The sequence below is a fragment of the Schistocerca cancellata genome, unplaced genomic scaffold, assembly GCF_023864275.1.
Source record: "Schistocerca cancellata isolate TAMUIC-IGC-003103 unplaced genomic scaffold, iqSchCanc2.1 HiC_scaffold_502, whole genome shotgun sequence".
In the NCBI taxonomy this organism is placed as follows: domain Eukaryota; kingdom Metazoa; phylum Arthropoda; class Insecta; order Orthoptera; family Acrididae; genus Schistocerca; species Schistocerca cancellata.
In genome coordinates, this window is record NW_026046516.1 from 1 (window position 1) to 12,643 (window position 12,643).

At 49.4% G+C, this 12,643-nt stretch overlaps 22 non-coding genes across 22 annotated transcripts; all 22 read right to left on the minus strand.

Annotated features, from left to right (window-relative positions):
- Positions 1 to 248: 248 nt before the first annotated feature.
- On the minus strand, positions 249 to 321 carry Trnaf-gaa (transfer RNA phenylalanine (anticodon GAA)). Its single transcript has one exon. It is a non-coding gene; the product is annotated as a tRNA-Phe (tRNA).
- A 611-nt stretch (positions 322 to 932) lies between these two features.
- Trnas-uga (transfer RNA serine (anticodon UGA)) lies at positions 933 to 1,014 on the minus strand. Its single transcript has one exon. It is a non-coding gene; the product is annotated as a tRNA-Ser (tRNA).
- Positions 1,015 to 1,723: 709 nt separating this feature from the next.
- Trnas-cga (transfer RNA serine (anticodon CGA)) lies at positions 1,724 to 1,805 on the minus strand. Its single transcript has one exon. It is a non-coding gene; the product is annotated as a tRNA-Ser (tRNA).
- A 138-nt stretch (positions 1,806 to 1,943) lies between these two features.
- Trnak-uuu (transfer RNA lysine (anticodon UUU)) lies at positions 1,944 to 2,016 on the minus strand. Its single transcript has one exon. It is a non-coding gene; the product is annotated as a tRNA-Lys (tRNA).
- A 539-nt stretch (positions 2,017 to 2,555) lies between these two features.
- Positions 2,556 to 2,628, minus strand: Trnaf-gaa (transfer RNA phenylalanine (anticodon GAA)). Its single transcript has one exon. It is a non-coding gene; the product is annotated as a tRNA-Phe (tRNA).
- A 611-nt stretch (positions 2,629 to 3,239) lies between these two features.
- Positions 3,240 to 3,321, minus strand: Trnas-uga (transfer RNA serine (anticodon UGA)). Its single transcript has one exon. It is a non-coding gene; the product is annotated as a tRNA-Ser (tRNA).
- Positions 3,322 to 4,030: 709 nt separating this feature from the next.
- Trnas-cga (transfer RNA serine (anticodon CGA)) lies at positions 4,031 to 4,112 on the minus strand. The gene has a single exon. It is a non-coding gene; the product is annotated as a tRNA-Ser (tRNA).
- A 138-nt stretch (positions 4,113 to 4,250) lies between these two features.
- Positions 4,251 to 4,323, minus strand: Trnak-uuu (transfer RNA lysine (anticodon UUU)). The gene has a single exon. It is a non-coding gene; the product is annotated as a tRNA-Lys (tRNA).
- A 539-nt stretch (positions 4,324 to 4,862) lies between these two features.
- Positions 4,863 to 4,935, minus strand: Trnaf-gaa (transfer RNA phenylalanine (anticodon GAA)). Its single transcript has one exon. It is a non-coding gene; the product is annotated as a tRNA-Phe (tRNA).
- A 611-nt stretch (positions 4,936 to 5,546) lies between these two features.
- Positions 5,547 to 5,628, minus strand: Trnas-uga (transfer RNA serine (anticodon UGA)). Its single transcript has one exon. It is a non-coding gene; the product is annotated as a tRNA-Ser (tRNA).
- A 707-nt stretch (positions 5,629 to 6,335) lies between these two features.
- On the minus strand, positions 6,336 to 6,417 carry Trnas-cga (transfer RNA serine (anticodon CGA)). Its single transcript has one exon. It is a non-coding gene; the product is annotated as a tRNA-Ser (tRNA).
- Positions 6,418 to 6,555: 138 nt separating this feature from the next.
- Trnak-uuu (transfer RNA lysine (anticodon UUU)) lies at positions 6,556 to 6,628 on the minus strand. Its single transcript has one exon. It is a non-coding gene; the product is annotated as a tRNA-Lys (tRNA).
- Positions 6,629 to 7,167: 539 nt separating this feature from the next.
- Positions 7,168 to 7,240, minus strand: Trnaf-gaa (transfer RNA phenylalanine (anticodon GAA)). The gene has a single exon. It is a non-coding gene; the product is annotated as a tRNA-Phe (tRNA).
- A 611-nt stretch (positions 7,241 to 7,851) lies between these two features.
- Trnas-uga (transfer RNA serine (anticodon UGA)) lies at positions 7,852 to 7,933 on the minus strand. Its single transcript has one exon. It is a non-coding gene; the product is annotated as a tRNA-Ser (tRNA).
- A 707-nt stretch (positions 7,934 to 8,640) lies between these two features.
- Positions 8,641 to 8,722, minus strand: Trnas-cga (transfer RNA serine (anticodon CGA)). Its single transcript has one exon. It is a non-coding gene; the product is annotated as a tRNA-Ser (tRNA).
- Positions 8,723 to 8,860: 138 nt separating this feature from the next.
- Positions 8,861 to 8,933, minus strand: Trnak-uuu (transfer RNA lysine (anticodon UUU)). Its single transcript has one exon. It is a non-coding gene; the product is annotated as a tRNA-Lys (tRNA).
- A 539-nt stretch (positions 8,934 to 9,472) lies between these two features.
- On the minus strand, positions 9,473 to 9,545 carry Trnaf-gaa (transfer RNA phenylalanine (anticodon GAA)). The gene has a single exon. It is a non-coding gene; the product is annotated as a tRNA-Phe (tRNA).
- A 611-nt stretch (positions 9,546 to 10,156) lies between these two features.
- Positions 10,157 to 10,238, minus strand: Trnas-uga (transfer RNA serine (anticodon UGA)). Its single transcript has one exon. It is a non-coding gene; the product is annotated as a tRNA-Ser (tRNA).
- Positions 10,239 to 10,946: 708 nt separating this feature from the next.
- Positions 10,947 to 11,028, minus strand: Trnas-cga (transfer RNA serine (anticodon CGA)). The gene has a single exon. It is a non-coding gene; the product is annotated as a tRNA-Ser (tRNA).
- A 138-nt stretch (positions 11,029 to 11,166) lies between these two features.
- Positions 11,167 to 11,239, minus strand: Trnak-uuu (transfer RNA lysine (anticodon UUU)). Its single transcript has one exon. It is a non-coding gene; the product is annotated as a tRNA-Lys (tRNA).
- Positions 11,240 to 11,778: 539 nt separating this feature from the next.
- Trnaf-gaa (transfer RNA phenylalanine (anticodon GAA)) lies at positions 11,779 to 11,851 on the minus strand. The gene has a single exon. It is a non-coding gene; the product is annotated as a tRNA-Phe (tRNA).
- Positions 11,852 to 12,462: 611 nt separating this feature from the next.
- Trnas-uga (transfer RNA serine (anticodon UGA)) lies at positions 12,463 to 12,544 on the minus strand. Its single transcript has one exon. It is a non-coding gene; the product is annotated as a tRNA-Ser (tRNA).
- Positions 12,545 to 12,643: the final 99 nt, after the last annotated feature.

Sequence of the window (12,643 nt, forward strand, 5' to 3'; positions counted from 1 at the left end):
ACGCTTTCGCTCATTTCACGGTTCCGTTGAAGACGTTCTTCACCACCTGACACAGAAAAAGGAATGCAGTCGGTAGGATATTTTTAATTCTTTTGCTTCTAAGGGAGTTAGTTGTCTAGTAAGTTCCTCTTATGGCATGCAATAGACAACCAGAACAGCTACAGGAGAGAGTCATTTTTGTTGTCAGCGGTAGTTGCATTATCACAAACGCAGAGTAATTCCATTGGCGTCGCACCAAAACGAGTACCTGCCGAAACCCGGGATCGAACCAGGGACCTTTAGATCTTCAGTCTAACGCTCTCCCAACTGAGCTATTTCGGCTGACGTCGAAGGTTGCCATTTGCATGTGTTCGTTCACTTCTGCCTCGCTGCCAATTTCACAGTCACCTTCGTCTGATAAGACACAGGGACGCTGAAGGGCGAGCAGCCGATGCAGTGAAGTTCCACACACATTTCTTCAGCTTCCGTCATCGTAACAAGCAAACATGTCGACTCGATTCGTGTGATATTGAATTCGCTGACTTGACGTGACGCCACGCTGACGCTAGAAAACCCGTGCTATATCGATGCCAGGGGCAACTCGTGTGCAGAGAACGAGACACAAGAAGGAGTGAGCCTCTCCACCATATGAGAGGCAGTATCTAGCAGATACACACGGTAAAACATTCGACTTGCGTTAGCTCATAAATTGCTACATGTCATCGTCTGTAAGCTAAAATGGACACATCTGCACTGCCCAGTGAGGCGACACTTGTACTAACACCTGGTGGACGGCTGTGAGACGAGGAGATGAGCTGCGGCTTCTGGGCGCGACTGTAACGCTGCGCCCTCGATCAAATAACACTGCACATTGCTGGTGACCCGCGTGTTTAGTAGTGACGCAACTGCTAGGATGCAGCTCAACGTCCGCCTTTTGAGAGCGAGAAAATTTTCGCAGTCGGCAGGACTCGAACCTACGCTCCCAGAGGGAATCTGATTTCAAGTCAGACGCCTTAACCACTCGGCCACGACTGCCGGTGGCGGAAGCGACTCCCGACAAGTCAAACCGCCATCTTTAGAAGCAATCTGGTGGCAGAAAACGGCGTGGCCTCACTCTTTGCTCTAGGGTTTCCATTAGCCGTTACGAAAGTGTACTAATTTTCGCCCAGACAGGGACTTGAACCCAGGACCCTTCGGTTGAAAACCTAACGCTCTACCGACTCAGCTACGCGGGCCCACGCACGAGCATTATCGTACAGCTGCGTGGTGTGCGAGTGTTTCGCATGTCGTAATTGCTGGCTTATGGCTCCAATGGCGACTTCACCGACTTCCCACTGACGCACCGCTGACGCTAGTTTTCTGTCGTCTTAAAACGATGGACATACCTCCAAGCAGCTGCGAGATCTTAAGAAAAGAAAAAAAAAAAAAAAAACGCTGCACTACTGCTTTTGCCGCACTCGAATGATTGAAATTGCGATTCTTAAAAAGAAAATGAAATGTTAGCTCTGTCCAACACTTTCGAGCACATCTGTGTACTCACCATCTCAGCGACGGCTTTCTGCAGTCCCAGCGTCAGTGCGAGGTGAACCGATAGGCACAGTAAGCAGCGGTCGTCGCGAAAACTCAGTATTCTTAAAACGGAAATTTTCGTCTTGTTGAGAATGGCGTCACTGGTTGCACCCGCATTCGCCCACGCATGTCACATGTGTGCGAAAACGTTTGCTCCTGTTTACGCAAAATCGCACGCAGCCGGTAGGATTCGAACCTACGCTCCCAGAGGGAATCTGATTTCGAGTCAGACGCCTTAACCACTCGGCCACGACTGCCGTTAGCGCGGTGTTCTCCCGACACATGCAACTGCTACCGTTTAAAACACTGTGGTGTCAGAAAACGGCGTAGCTGCATTATTTTCCGTAGCGTTTCCGCCGCTACCAGACGAATCGTTACCAAAGTATTAAAATTTCCGCCCGAACAGGGACTTGAACCCTGGACCCTTAGGTTAAAAGCCTAATGCTCTACCGACTGAGCTATCCGGGCTCACACAAGGGTGCAAAATCTCCTACGATGCACAACTATACATTGACTCATGTCCTTTACTGTTGTGCAATCGCTGCATGGGGCCGTTACTAATAAAACGTCGCCTAAATGCTGTCTACAAACTTATCGCGCTAAGCCCGTAACACACTATCGAAGACTGCTGACACACGATGCAACAACAAATTGCACCAGCTGTTACGTCTCATACGTTGGAGCAGAGAATTTACGTGTTTTGTCGACACTCACTGGGCAATTGGAAAATTCACAAGCATTTCGAATGCAATGTTTCCCACGCTTTCGCTCATTTCACGGTTCCGTTGAAGACGTTCTTCACCACCTGACACAGAAAAAGGAATGCAGTCGGTAGGATATTTTTAATTCTTTTGCTTCTAAGGGAGTTAGTTGTCTAGTAAGTTCCTCTTATGGCATGCAATAGACAACCAGAACAGCTACAGGAGAGAGTCATTTTTGTTGTCAGCGGTAGTTGCATTATCACAAACGCAGAGTAATTCCATTGGCGTCGCACCAAAACGAGTACCTGCCGAAACCCGGGATCGAACCAGGGACCTTTAGATCTTCAGTCTAACGCTCTCCCAACTGAGCTATTTCGGCTGACGTCGAAGGTTGCCATTTGCATGTGTTCGTTCACTTCTGCCTCGCTGCCAATTTCACAGTCACCTTCGTCTGATAAGACACAGGGACGCTGAAGGGCGAGCAGCCGATGCAGTGAAGTTCCACACACATTTCTTCAGCTTCCGTCATCGTAACAAGCAAACATGTCGACTCGATTCGTGTGATATTGAATTCGCTGACTTGACGTGACGCCACGCTGACGCTAGAAAACCCGTGCTATATCGATGCCAGGGGCAACTCGTGTGCAGAGAACGAGACACAAGAAGGAGTGAGCCTCTCCACCATATGAGAGGCAGTATCTAGCAGATACACACGGTAAAACATTCGACTTGCGTTAGCTCATAAATTGCTACATGTCATCGTCTGTAAGCTAAAATGGACACATCTGCACTGCCCAGTGAGGCGACACTTGTACTAACACCTGGTGGACGGCTGTGAGACGAGGAGATGAGCTGCGGCTTCTGGGCGCGACTGTAACGCTGCGCCCTCGATCAAATAACACTGCACATTGCTGGTGACCCGCGTGTTTAGTAGTGACGCAACTGCTAGGATGCAGCTCAACGTCCGCCTTTTGAGAGCGAGAAAATTTTCGCAGTCGGCAGGACTCGAACCTACGCTCCCAGAGGGAATCTGATTTCAAGTCAGACGCCTTAACCACTCGGCCACGACTGCCGGTGGCGGAAGCGACTCCCGACAAGTCAAACCGCCATCTTTAGAAGCAATCTGGTGGCAGAAAACGGCGTGGCCTCACTCTTTGCTCTAGGGTTTCCATTAGCCGTTACGAAAGTGTACTAATTTTCGCCCAGACAGGGACTTGAACCCAGGACCCTTCGGTTGAAAACCTAACGCTCTACCGACTCAGCTACGCGGGCCCACGCACGAGCATTATCGTACAGCTGCGTGGTGTGCGAGTGTTTCGCATGTCGTAATTGCTGGCTTATGGCTCCAATGGCGACTTCACCGACTTCCCACTGACGCACCGCTGACGCTAGTTTTCTGTCGTCTTAAAACGATGGACATACCTCCAAGCAGCTGCGAGATCTTAAGAAAAGAAAAAAAAAAAAAAAAACGCTGCACTACTGCTTTTGCCGCACTCGAATGATTGAAATTGCGATTCTTAAAAAGAAAATGAAATGTTAGCTCTGTCCAACACTTTCGAGCACATCTGTGTACTCACCATCTCAGCGACGGCTTTCTGCAGTCCCAGCGTCAGTGCGAGGTGAACCGATAGGCACAGTAAGCAGCGGTCGTCGCGAAAACTCAGTATTCTTAAAACGGAAATTTTCGTCTTGTTGAGAATGGCGTCACTGGTTGCACCCGCATTCGCCCACGCATGTCACATGTGTGCGAAAACGTTTGCTCCTCTTTACGCAAAATCGCACGCAGCCGGTAGGATTCGAACCTACGCTCCCAGAGGGAATCTGATTTCGAGTCAGACGCCTTAACCACTCGGCCACGACTGCCGTTAGCGCGGTGTTCTCCCGACACATGCAACTGCTACCGTTTAAAACACTGTGGTGTCAGAAAACGGCGTAGCTGCATTATTTTCCGTAGCGTTTCCGCCGCTACCAGACGAATCGTTACCAAAGTATTAAAATTTCCGCCCGAACAGGGACTTGAACCCTGGACCCTTAGGTTAAAAGCCTAATGCTCTACCGACTGAGCTATCCGGGCTCACACAAGGGTGCAAAATCTCCTACGATGCACAACTATACATTGACTCATGTCCTTTACTGTTGTGCAATCGCTGCATGGGGCCGTTACTAATAAAACGTCGCCTAAATGCTGTCTACAAACTTATCGCGCTAAGCCCGTAACACACTATCGAAGACTGCTGACACACGATGCAACAACAAATTGCACCAGCTGTTACGTCTCATACGTTGGAGCAGAGAATTTACGTGTTTTGTCGACACTCACTGGGCAATTGGAAAATTCACAAGCATTTCGAATGCAATGTTTCCCACGCTTTCGCTCATTTCACGGTTCCGTTGAAGACGTTCTTCACCACCTGACACAGAAAAAGGAATGCAGTCGGTAGGATATTTTTAATTCTTTTGCTTCTAAGGGAGTTAGTTGTCTAGTAAGTTCCTCTTATGGCATGCAATAGACAACCAGAACAGCTACAGGAGAGAGTCATTTTTGTTGTCAGCGGTAGTTGCATTATCACAAACGCAGAGTAATTCCATTGGCGTCGCACCAAAACGAGTACCTGCCGAAACCCGGGATCGAACCAGGGACCTTTAGATCTTCAGTCTAACGCTCTCCCAACTGAGCTATTTCGGCTGACGTCGAAGGTTGCCATTTGCATGTGTTCGTTCACTTCTGCCTCGCTGCCAATTTCACAGTCACCTTCGTCTGATAAGACACAGGGACGCTGAAGGGCGAGCAGCCGATGCAGTGAAGTTCCACACACATTTCTTCAGCTTCCGTCATCGTAACAAGCAAACATGTCGACTCGATTCGTGTGATATTGAATTCGCTGACTTGACGTGACGCCACGCTGACGCTAGAAAACCCGTGCTATATCGATGCCAGGGGCAACTCGTGTGCAGAGAACGAGACACAAGAAGGAGTGAGCCTCTCCACCATATGAGAGGCAGTATCTAGCAGATACACACGGTAAAACATTCGACTTGCGTTAGCTCATAAATTGCTACATGTCATCGTCTGTAAGCTAAAATGGACACATCTGCACTGCCCAGTGAGGCGACACTTGTACTAACACCTGGTGGACGGCTGTGAGACGAGGAGATGAGCTGCGGCTTCTGGGCGCGACTGTAACGCTGCGCCCTCGATCAAATAACACTGCACATTGCTGGTGACCCGCGTGTTTAGTAGTGACGCAACTGCTAGGATGCAGCTCAACGTCCGCCTTTTGAGAGCGAGAAAATTTTCGCAGTCGGCAGGACTCGAACCTACGCTCCCAGAGGGAATCTGATTTCAAGTCAGACGCCTTAACCACTCGGCCACGACTGCCGGTGGCGGAAGCGACTCCCGACAAGTCAAACCGCCATCTTTAGAAGCAATCTGGTGGCAGAAAACGGCGTGGCCTCACTCTTTGCTCTAGGGTTTCCATTAGCCGTTACGAAAGTGTACTAATTTTCGCCCAGACAGGGACTTGAACCCAGGACCCTTCGGTTGAAAACCTAACGCTCTACCGACTCAGCTACGCGGGCCCACGCACGAGCATTATCGTACAGCTGCGTGGTGTGCGAGTGTTTCGCATGTCGTAATTGCTGGCTTATGGCTCCAATGGCGACTTCACCGACTTCCCACTGACGCACCGCTGACGCTAGTTTTCTGTCGTCTTAAAACGATGGACATACCTCCAAGCAGCTGCGAGATCTTAAGAAAAGAAAAAAAAAAAAAAACGCTGCACTACTGCTTTTGCCGCACTCGAATGATTGAAATTGCGATTCTTAAAAAGAAAATGAAATGTTAGCTCTGTCCAACACTTTCGAGCACATCTGTGTACTCACCATCTCAGCGACGGCTTTCTGCAGTCCCAGCGTCAGTGCGAGGTGAACCGATAGGCACAGTAAGCAGCGGTCGTCGCGAAAACTCAGTATTCTTAAAACGGAAATTTTCGTCTTGTTGAGAATGGCGTCACTGGTTGCACCCGCATTCGCCCACGCATGTCACATGTGTGCGAAAACGTTTGCTCCTGTTTACGCAAAATCGCACGCAGCCGGTAGGATTCGAACCTACGCTCCCAGAGGGAATCTGATTTCGAGTCAGACGCCTTAACCACTCGGCCACGACTGCCGTTAGCGCGGTGTTCTCCCGACACATGCAACTGCTACCGTTTAAAACACTGTGGTGTCAGAAAACGGCGTAGCTGCATTATTTTCCGTAGCGTTTCCGCCGCTACCAGACGAATCGTTACCAAAGTATTAAAATTTCCGCCCGAACAGGGACTTGAACCCTGGACCCTTAGGTTAAAAGCCTAATGCTCTACCGACTGAGCTATCCGGGCTCACACAAGGGTGCAAAATCTCCTACGATGCACAACTATACATTGACTCATGTCCTTTACTGTTGTGCAATCGCTGCATGGGGCCGTTACTAATAAAACGTCGCCTAAATGCTGTCTACAAACTTATCGCGCTAAGCCCGTAACACACTATCGAAGACTGCTGACACACGATGCAACAACAAATTGCACCAGCTGTTACGTCTCATACGTTGGAGCAGAGAATTTACGTGTTTTGTCGACACTCACTGGGCAATTGGAAAATTCACAAGCATTTCGAATGCAATGTTTCCCACGCTTTCGCTCATTTCACGGTTCCGTTGAAGACGTTCTTCACCACCTGACACAGAAAAAGGAATGCAGTCGGTAGGATATTTTTAATTCTTTTGCTTCTAAGGGAGTTAGTTGTCTAGTAAGTTCCTCTTATGGCATGCAATAGACAACCAGAACAGCTACAGGAGAGAGTCATTTTTGTTGTCAGCGGTAGTTGCATTATCACAAACGCAGAGTAATTCCATTGGCGTCGCACCAAAACGAGTACCTGCCGAAACCCGGGATCGAACCAGGGACCTTTAGATCTTCAGTCTAACGCTCTCCCAACTGAGCTATTTCGGCTGACGTCGAAGGTTGCCATTTGCATGTGTTCGTTCACTTCTGCCTCGCTGCCAATTTCACAGTCACCTTCGTCTGATAAGACACAGGGACGCTGAAGGGCGAGCAGCCGATGCAGTGAAGTTCCACACACATTTCTTCAGCTTCCGTCATCGTAACAAGCAAACATGTCGACTCGATTCGTGTGATATTGAATTCGCTGACTTGACGTGACGCCACGCTGACGCTAGAAAACCCGTGCTATATCGATGCCAGGGGCAACTCGTGTGCAGAGAACGAGACACAAGAAGGAGTGAGCCTCTCCACCATATGAGAGGCAGTATCTAGCAGATACACACGGTAAAACATTCGACTTGCGTTAGCTCATAAATTGCTACATGTCATCGTCTGTAAGCTAAAATGGACACATCTGCACTGCCCAGTGAGGCGACACTTGTACTAACACCTGGTGGACGGCTGTGAGACGAGGAGATGAGCTGCGGCTTCTGGGCGCGACTGTAACGCTGCGCCCTCGATCAAATAACACTGCACATTGCTGGTGACCCGCGTGTTTAGTAGTGACGCAACTGCTAGGATGCAGCTCAACGTCCGCCTTTTGAGAGCGAGAAAATTTTCGCAGTCGGCAGGACTCGAACCTACGCTCCCAGAGGGAATCTGATTTCAAGTCAGACGCCTTAACCACTCGGCCACGACTGCCGGTGGCGGAAGCGACTCCCGACAAGTCAAACCGCCATCTTTAGAAGCAATCTGGTGGCAGAAAACGGCGTGGCCTCACTCTTTGCTCTAGGGTTTCCATTAGCCGTTACGAAAGTGTACTAATTTTCGCCCAGACAGGGACTTGAACCCAGGACCCTTCGGTTGAAAACCTAACGCTCTACCGACTCAGCTACGCGGGCCCACGCACGAGCATTATCGTACAGCTGCGTGGTGTGCGAGTGTTTCGCATGTCGTAATTGCTGGCTTATGGCTCCAATGGCGACTTCACCGACTTCCCACTGACGCACCGCTGACGCTAGTTTTCTGTCGTCTTAAAACGATGGACATACCTCCAAGCAGCTGCGAGATCTTAAGAAAAGAAAAAAAAAAAAAAACGCTGCACTACTGCTTTTGCCGCACTCGAATGATTGAAATTGCGATTCTTAAAAAGAAAATGAAATGTTAGCTCTGTCCAACACTTTCGAGCACATCTGTGTACTCACCATCTCAGCGACGGCTTTCTGCAGTCCCAGCGTCAGTGCGAGGTGAACCGATAGGCACAGTAAGCAGCGGTCGTCGCGAAAACTCAGTATTCTTAAAACGGAAATTTTCGTCTTGTTGAGAATGGCGTCACTGGTTGCACCCGCATTCGCCCACGCATGTCACATGTGTGCGAAAACGTTTGCTCCTGTTTACGCAAAATCGCACGCAGCCGGTAGGATTCGAACCTACGCTCCCAGAGGGAATCTGATTTCGAGTCAGACGCCTTAACCACTCGGCCACGACTGCCGTTAGCGCGGTGTTCTCCCGACACATGCAACTGCTACCGTTTAAAACACTGTGGTGTCAGAAAACGGCGTAGCTGCATTATTTTCCGTAGCGTTTCCGCCGCTACCAGACGAATCGTTACCAAAGTATTAAAATTTCCGCCCGAACAGGGACTTGAACCCTGGACCCTTAGGTTAAAAGCCTAATGCTCTACCGACTGAGCTATCCGGGCTCACACAAGGGTGCAAAATCTCCTACGATGCACAACTATACATTGACTCATGTCCTTTACTGTTGTGCAATCGCTGCATGGGGCCGTTACTAATAAAACGTCGCCTAAATGCTGTCTACAAACTTATCGCGCTAAGCCCGTAACACACTATCGAAGACTGCTGACACACGATGCAACAACAAATTGCACCAGCTGTTACGTCTCATACGTTGGAGCAGAGAATTTACGTGTTTTGTCGACACTCACTGGGCAATTGGAAAATTCACAAGCATTTCGAATGCAATGTTTCCCACGCTTTCGCTCATTTCACGGTTCCGTTGAAGACGTTCTTCACCACCTGACACAGAAAAAGGAATGCAGTCGGTAGGATATTTTTAATTCTTTTGCTTCTAAGGGAGTTAGTTGTCTAGTAAGTTCCTCTTATGGCATGCAATAGACAACCAGAACAGCTACAGGAGAGAGTCATTTTTGTTGTCAGCGGTAGTTGCATTATCACAAACGCAGAGTAATTCCATTGGCGTCGCACCAAAACGAGTACCTGCCGAAACCCGGGATCGAACCAGGGACCTTTAGATCTTCAGTCTAACGCTCTCCCAACTGAGCTATTTCGGCTGACGTCGAAGGTTGCCATTTGCATGTGTTCGTTCACTTCTGCCTCGCTGCCAATTTCACAGTCACCTTCGTCTGATAAGACACAGGGACGCTGAAGGGCGAGCAGCCGATGCAGTGAAGTTCCACACACATTTCTTCAGCTTCCGTCATCGTAACAAGCAAACATGTCGACTCGATTCGTGTGATATTGAATTCGCTGACTTGACGTGACGCCACGCTGACGCTAGAAAACCCGTGCTATATCGATGCCAGGGGCAACTCGTGTGCAGAGAACGAGACACAAGAAGGAGTGAGCCTCTCCACCATATGAGAGGCAGTATCTAGCAGATACACACGGTAAAACATTCGACTTGCGTTAGCTCATAAATTGCTACATGTCATCGTCTGTAAGCTAAAATGGACACATCTGCACTGCCCAGTGAGGCGACACTTGTACTAACACCTGGTGGACGGCTGTGAGACGAGGAGATGAGCTGCGGCTTCTGGGCGCGACTGTAACGCTGCGCCCTCGATCAAATAACACTGCACATTGCTGGTGACCCGCGTGTTTAGTAGTGACGCAACTGCTAGGATGCAGCTCAACGTCCGCCTTTTGAGAGCGAGAAAATTTTCGCAGTCGGCAGGACTCGAACCTACGCTCCCAGAGGGAATCTGATTTCAAGTCAGACGCCTTAACCACTCGGCCACGACTGCCGGTGGCGGAAGCGACTCCCGACAAGTCAAACCGCCATCTTTAGAAGCAATCTGGTGGCAGAAAACGGCGTGGCCTCACTCTTTGCTCTAGGGTTTCCATTAGCCGTTACGAAAGTGTACTAATTTTCGCCCAGACAGGGACTTGAACCCAGGACCCTTCGGTTGAAAACCTAACGCTCTACCGACTCAGCTACGCGGGCCCACGCACGAGCATTATCGTACAGCTGCGTGGTGTGCGAGTGTTTCGCATGTCGTAATTGCTGGCTTATGGCTCCAATGGCGACTTCACCGACTTCCCACTGACGCACCGCTGACGCTAGTTTTCTGTCGTCTTAAAACGATGGACATACCTCCAAGCAGCTGCGAGATCTTAAGAAAAGAAAAAAAAAAAAAAAACGCTGCACTACTGCTTTTGCCGCACTCGAATGATTGAAATTGCGATTCTTAAAAAGAAAATGAAATGTTAGCTCTGTCCAACACTTTCGAGCACATCTGTGTACTCACCATCTCAGCGACGGCTTTCTGCAGTCCCAGCGTCAGTGCGAGGTGAACCGATAGGCACAGTAAGCAGCGGTCGTCGCGAAAACTCAGTATTCTTAAAACGGAAATTTTCGTCTTGTTGAGAATGGCGTCACTGGTTGCACCCGCATTCGCCCACGCATGTCACATGTGTGCGAAAACGTTTGCTCCTGTTTACGCAAAATCGCACGCAGCCGGTAGGATTCGAACCTACGCTCCCAGAGGGAATCTGATTTCGAGTCAGACGCCTTAACCACTCGGCCACGACTGCCGTTAGCGCGGTGTTCTCCCGACACATGCAACTGCTACCGTTTAAAACACTGTGGTGTCAGAAAACGGCGTAGCTGCATTATTTTCCGTAGCGTTTCCGCCGCTACCAGACGAATCGTTACCAAAGTATTAAAATTTCCGCCCGAACAGGGACTTGAACCCTGGACCCTTAGGTTAAAAGCCTAATGCTCTACCGACTGAGCTATCCGGGCTCACACAAGGGTGCAAAATCTCCTACGATGCACAACTATACATTGACTCATGTCCTTTACTGTTGTGCAATCGCTGCATGGGGCCGTTACTAATAAAACGTCGCCTAAATGCTGTCTACAAACTTATCGCGCTAAGCCCGTAACACACTATCGAAGACTGCTGACACACGATGCAACAACAAATTGCACCAGCTGTTACGTCTCATACGTTGGAGCAGAGAATTTACGTGTTTTGTCGACACTCACTGGGCAATTGGAAAATTCACAAGCATTTCGAATGCAATGTTTCCCACGCTTTCGCTCATTTCACGGTTCCGTTGAAGACGTTCTTCACCACCTGACACAGAAAAAGGAATGCAGTCGGTAGGATATTTTTAATTCTTTTGCTTCTAAGGGAGTTAGTTGTCTAGTAAGTTCCTCTTATGGCATGCAATAGACAACCAGAACAGCTACAGGAGAGAGTCATTTTTGTTGTCAGCGGTAGTTGCATTATCACAAACGCAGAGTAATTCCATTGGCGTCGCACCAAAACGAGTACCTGCCGAAACCCGGGATCGAACCAGGGACCTTTAGATCTTCAGTCTAACGCTCTCCCAACTGAGCTATTTCGGCTGACGTCGAAGGTTGCCATTTGCATGTGTTCGTTCACTTCTGCCTCGCTGCCAATTTCACAGTCACCTTCGTCTGATAAGACACAGGGACGCTGAAGGGCGAGCAGCCGATGCAGTGAAGTTCCACACACATTTCTTCAGCTTCCGTCATCGTAACAAGCAAACATGTCGACTCGATTCGTGTGATATTGAATTCGCTGACTTGACGTGACGCCACGCTGACGCTAGAAAACCCGTGCTATATCGATGCCAGGGGCAACTCGTGTGCAGAGAACGAGACACAAGAAGGAGTGAGCCTCTCCACCATATGAGAGGCAGTATCTAGCAGATACACACGGTAAAACATTCGACTTGCGTTAGCTCATAAATTGCTACATGTCATCGTCTGTAAGCTAAAATGGACACATCTGCACTGCCCAGTGAGGCGACACTTGTACTAACACCTGGTGGACGGCTGTGAGACGAGGAGATGAGCTGCGGCTTCTGGGCGCGACTGTAACGCTGCGCCCTCGATCAAATAACACTGCACATTGCTGGTGACCCGCGTGTTTAGTAGTGACGCAACTGCTAGGATGCAGCTCAACGTCCGCCTTTTGAGAGCGAGAAAATTTTCGCAGTCGGCAGGACTCGAACCTACGCTCCCAGAGGGAATCTGATTTCAAGTCAGACGCCTTAACCACTCGGCCACGACTGCCGGTGGCGGAAGCGACTCCCGACAAGTCAAACCGCCATCTTTAGAAGCAATCTGGTGGCAGAAAACGGCGTGGCCTCACTCTTTGCTCTAGGGTTTCCA